Below are 5104 nucleotides of genomic sequence, written 5' to 3'. Positions count from 1 at the left end.
CCACACACGCACCGATTGGTCGACCGGTCAGGTCACCGAAGCATAGGATTGGTCAATCGTCGAGTCACTCGACACTCAACTGTAGGATGGCACGCGCCAGGAACCCGCCGTCCGATTGGTCGACCTCGATGTCACACGGTCGCTAATGAGATGCTAATTAGCGGAACGCTGAAAGTTTTTCGGATACGCGGGCGGGATTTTTGTCCGGCCGAAATGTAAATACGCCTATGACCGGTCCAGAATCACAAGCTTTCTTTTGAGGCGACGCGCGCGTCGGTACGCTCTGTAACTTTCAAACATATAGAGAACGGACAGACAGACATCGGGACAGACAGACAGAAGAGCCGCTTTATATATATAGACGAGCTGGGGGAGCCCGGCGGTGCCGAGGCTTTCTCGAGGGCATGTTGTTGGAAGAGAGAGAGAGAGCGAGTTGGGGGGAAGAGAGAGAGAGAGAGCGCGAGTTAGGCGGAAGAGAGAGAGCAGGGGAGGCAGGGAGGGGGGGCGGGAAGGAGAGAAAGGGATGGGGGGGAAAGCGGTTGGGAGAGAGGGGGAACTCAAGAACCCTGTGCCATGTTTATAAAGCTGTTTGTAAAACTGTTGGGATTGAAGAACTCTTCCCAAGCACCAGGAGTGATATTACATTATTCACAAAGATTCAGTGAATGAGTTGAATAGTGAAATAAAAGATACAATCGCAGACATCTAAAGGTCAGTTTAGAAATCAACAGTGAACATTTATTTCAATAATGGAGAACAATAGAACATTTTACAATATGCTGGACTTACAACCAAAGACTAAGTGAATACTCCTTCTGGTAAAAGTTTGAAAACCTAATAGGTTTGGTATTGTACAGAGTGTACAGAGTGATTTTATAATCAATAAGAGTTCTGTTGAGTGCTTCAAGTGCCCTCTTGTGGGCCTTTGTACTCATCCCACACAATGAGCTTAAACTTTTGAAGCAGCTAAGCAGCACCAGTTCCTTTGCTAATGCTACACACTGGGTGTTGTTGTCTTGTCAGATCCAGAGGGAGGGCAAAGGTTGAGTGGGCAGTGTGACCTCCTTGGAGAAAAGTTGTAGCGGTTCCTGATGAGGCAACAGCCGGTGCAATGAATCTTGTCAGATCCAGAGGGAGAGCAAAGGTTGAGTGGGCGATGCGACCACCTTGGAGCAGAGTTCCAGCGATTCCTGATGAGGCAACATTGAATGTTTGATTAAGCAAGGAGAAAATCATACACAAAAAGGGGGAAAATACGTTAAAGGCAGTGAAATTACTTGGTGGGATATACTGGTGTTATTATACACCTTTCTCTTTTACACCTTTCTCTTTAGTTAAAGTTGAGATTAACCGTGCTGGTGTGTGTTAAAGTATATTATCTGCTATATAGCATGCTGTACAGGATAACACTGCATCTTACCTGAAAGCATTCAGCTTTCTATTTTAGTGGGCAGTGCGACCTCCTTGGAGAAGAGTTGCGGTGATTCCTGAGGTGGCAACATTGAATGTTTGATTAAGCAAGGAGAAAATCATATACAAAAAGGTGAAAAATATTTTTAAGGCAGTGAAATTACTTTGTAGGATATTTGTGTACAAACAATTAGTGAGTTTGAGGAATTAGGCTATTTATTTTAAATGGGCTAAGGCATAATTTCAGGTCCCAAAAGTCTACCCAGAGACCACATGCAGTATGTAATAATAAATTACCAGTGACTGATAATTTGTGTTATTTTTCACCTTTCTCTTTAGTTAAAGTTGAGATTAACCGTGCTGGTGTGTGTTAAGGTATATTATCTGCTATATAGCATGCTGTACAGGATAACACTGCATCTTACCTGAAAGCATTCAGCTTTCTACTTGAGTGGGCATTGCGACCTCCTTGGAGAAGAGTTGCAGCGGTTCCTGATGAGGCAACAGCCAGTGCAATGAATCTTGTCAGATCCAGAGGGAGAGCAAAGTTTGAGTGGGCAGTGCAACCTCCTTGGAGAAGAGTTGCAGCGATTTCTGATGAGGCAACATTGAATGTTTGATTAAGCAAGGAGAAAATCATACACAAAAAGGAGAAAAATACTTTTAAGGCAGTGAAATTACTTGGTGGATATATTGGTGTTATTTTCCACCTTTCTCTTTAGTTAAAGCTGAGATTAACCGTGCTGGTGTGTGTTAAACTATATTATCTACTATATAGCATGCTGTACAGGATAACACTGCATCTTACCTGAAAGCATTCAGCTTTCTACTTGAGTGGGCAGCGCGGCCTCCTTGGAGAAGAGTTGCAGCGATTCCTGATGAGGCAACATTGAATGTTTGATTAAGCAAGGAGAAAATCATATACAAAAAGGGGAAAAATACTTTTAAGGCAGTGAAATTACTTTGTAGGATATTTGTGTACAAACAATTAGTGAGTTTGAGGAATTAGGCTATTTATTTTAAATGGGCTAAGGCATAATTTCAGGTCCCAAAAGTCTACCCAGAGACCACATGCAGTATGTAATAATAAATTACCAGTGACTGAGAATTGGTGTTATTTTTCACCTTTTTCTTTAATTAAAGTTCAGATTAACCGTGCTGGTGTGTGTTAAGGTATATTATCTGCTATATAGCATGCTGTACAGGATAACACTGCATCTTACCTGAAAGCATTCAGCTTTCTACTTGAGTGGGTAGTGCGACCTCCTTGGAGAAGAGTTGCAGCGGTTCCTGATGAGGCAACAGCCAGTGCAATGAATCTTGTCAGATCCAGAGGGAGAGCAAAGTTTGAGTGGGCAGTGCAACCTCCTTGGAGAAGAGTTGCAGCGATTCCTGATGAGGCAACATTGAATATTTGATTAAGCAAGGAGAAAAACATACACAAAAAGGGGAAAAAAATTTTAAGGCAGTGAAATTACTTTGTAGGATATTTGTGTACAAACAATTAGTGAGTTTGAGGAATTAGGCTATTTATTTTAAATGGGCTAAGGCATAATTTCAGGTCCCAAAAGTCTACCCAGAGACCACATGCAGTATGTAATAATAAATTACCAGTGACTGATAATTTGTGTTATTTTTCACCTTTCTCTTTAGTTAAAGTTGAGATTAACCATGCTGGTGTGTGTTAAGGTATATTATCTGCTATATAGCATGCTGTACAGGATAACACTGCATCTTACCTGAAAGCATTCAGCTTTCTACTTGAGTGGGCATTGCGACCTCCTTGGAGAAGAGTTGCAGCGGTTCCTGATGAGGCAACAGCCAGTGCAATGAATCTTGTCAGATCCAGAGGGAGAGCAAAGTTTGAGTGGGCAGTGCAACCTCCTTGGAGAAGAGTTGCAGCGATTTCTGATGAGGCAACATTGAATGTTTGATTAAGCAAGGAGAAAATCATACACAAAAAGGAGAAAAACACTTTTAAGGCAGTGAAATTACTTGGTGGGATATATTGGTGTTATTTTACACCTTTCTCTTTAGTTAAAGCTGAGATTAACCGTGCTGGTGTGTGTTAAACTATATTATCTACTATATAGCATGCTGTACAGGATAACACTGCATCTTACCTGAAAGCATTCAGCTTTCTACTTGAGTGGGCAGCGCGGCCTCCTTGGAGAAGAGTTGCAGCGATTCCTGATGAGGCAACATTGAATGTTTGATTAAGCAAGGAGAAAATCATATACAAAAAGGGGAAAAATACTTTTAAGGCAGTGAAATTACTTTGTAGGATATTTGTGTACAAACAATTAGTGAGTTTGAGGAATTAGGCTATTTATTTTAAATGGGCTAAGGCATAATTTCAGGTCCCAAAAGTCTACCCAGAGACCACATGCAGTATGTAATAATAAATTACCAGTGACTGAGAATTGGTGTTATTTTTCACCTTTTTCTTTAATTAAAGTTCAGATTAACCGTGCTGGTGTGTGTTAAGGTATATTGGGCTAAAAATTCGGTATCGCCGCGCCAGGTCTTTAGTGCCCGAAATTTAGCGCTGGGCCGGATTCCCCTAGCGCCCGCCTGAAATTCAGTAGCGCCGCCCCAAGACGGAGGCGGGCGCTATTGGAGGGTTTGGCCGCCTCGTTTGGGGCGAAGAATGTCAGTTTCCGGCGCCCAGCTGCCGCTGCGGCAACCGATGCGGTGCGGCAGGCTGGGGTACTGCAGGCCTCCTCCTTCTCTTAAGGAGGAGCTGCCTGCAGCCGTGAGATCGCCGCTGGATTCCCCCGTCAAATGAGCCCGGCACCACGGAGAAGTGCCGGGCTCGCGGGAGTCACACACCAATGCCGCGGGGGGGTGGTGCAGGAGTCCGGGGAGGGAGGTGCGGCCAGGCGGCCACCAGGAAAGCGGCCGGCTGCCCCTCCACCTTTATGCGCCGGCCTTTCGGAGCTGTAAGGCACCGTTTTGCAAACGCTGTTTGCGGCCGCGACGGGCGAGGCGGCCGCAACTGAATTTGGCCATCGGGACAGATTACCATTGGAACCGGGGCGCTGCGCACACCGATGATGTCATCGGTGCCGGTGCAGCGCTACCGGCTAACGCCGATGTTAGGGACCAACTCAATTTCGGGCGCTAAAAAACATCCGGCGCAAACCACTTTATAGCCAATAAGTGGGCGCAAACGCGACTGAATTTCTAGGCCATTATCTGCTATATAGCATGCTGTACAGGATAACACTGCATCTTACCTGAAAACATTCAGCTTTCTACTTGAGTGGGTAGCGCGACCTCCTTGGAGAAGAGTTGCAGCGGTTCCTGATGAGGCAACAGCCAGTGCAATGAATCTTGTCAGATCCAGAGGGAGAGCAAAGGTTGAGTGGGCGATGCGACCACCTTGGAGCAGAGTTCCAGCGATTCCTGATGAGGCAACATTGAATGTTTGATTAAGCAAGGAGAAAATCATACACAAAAAGGGGGAAAATACGTTAAAGGCAGTGAAATTACTTGGTGGGATATACTGGTGTTATTTTACACCTTTCTCTTTAGTTAAAGTTGAGATTAACCGTGCTGGTGTGTGTTAAAGTATATTATCTGCTATATTGCATGCTGTACAGGATAACACTGCATCTTACCTGAAAGCATTCAGCTTTCTATTTTAGTGGGCAGTGCGACATCCTTGGAGAAGAGTTGCGGCGATTCCTGA

The 5104-nt window shown here is 44.5% G+C and overlaps 1 long non-coding RNA gene across 1 annotated transcript; it reads right to left on the bottom strand.

Annotated features, from left to right (window-relative positions):
* Positions 1 to 712: 712 nt before the first annotated feature.
* Positions 713 to 5104, bottom strand: LOC147091215 (uncharacterized). The gene is made up of 9 exons (XR_015075134.1): positions 5034 to 5104; positions 4650 to 4818; positions 3534 to 3600; positions 3150 to 3318; positions 2634 to 2802; positions 2219 to 2285; positions 1836 to 2004; positions 1421 to 1487; positions 713 to 1190 (listed from the first exon to the last, which is right to left on the bottom strand). It is a non-coding gene; the product is annotated as an uncharacterized LOC147091215 (long non-coding RNA).

This window comes from Somniosus microcephalus, unplaced genomic scaffold (genome assembly GCF_052327205.1).
Source record: "Somniosus microcephalus isolate GS21.2 unplaced genomic scaffold, FLI_Smic_1.0 unresolved_chr3, whole genome shotgun sequence".
NCBI classification, from domain to species: domain Eukaryota; kingdom Metazoa; phylum Chordata; class Chondrichthyes; order Squaliformes; family Somniosidae; genus Somniosus; species Somniosus microcephalus.
The sequence above is the reverse complement of the archived record's forward strand: the minus strand, read 5'-3'. Positions and strand labels throughout refer to the sequence as shown.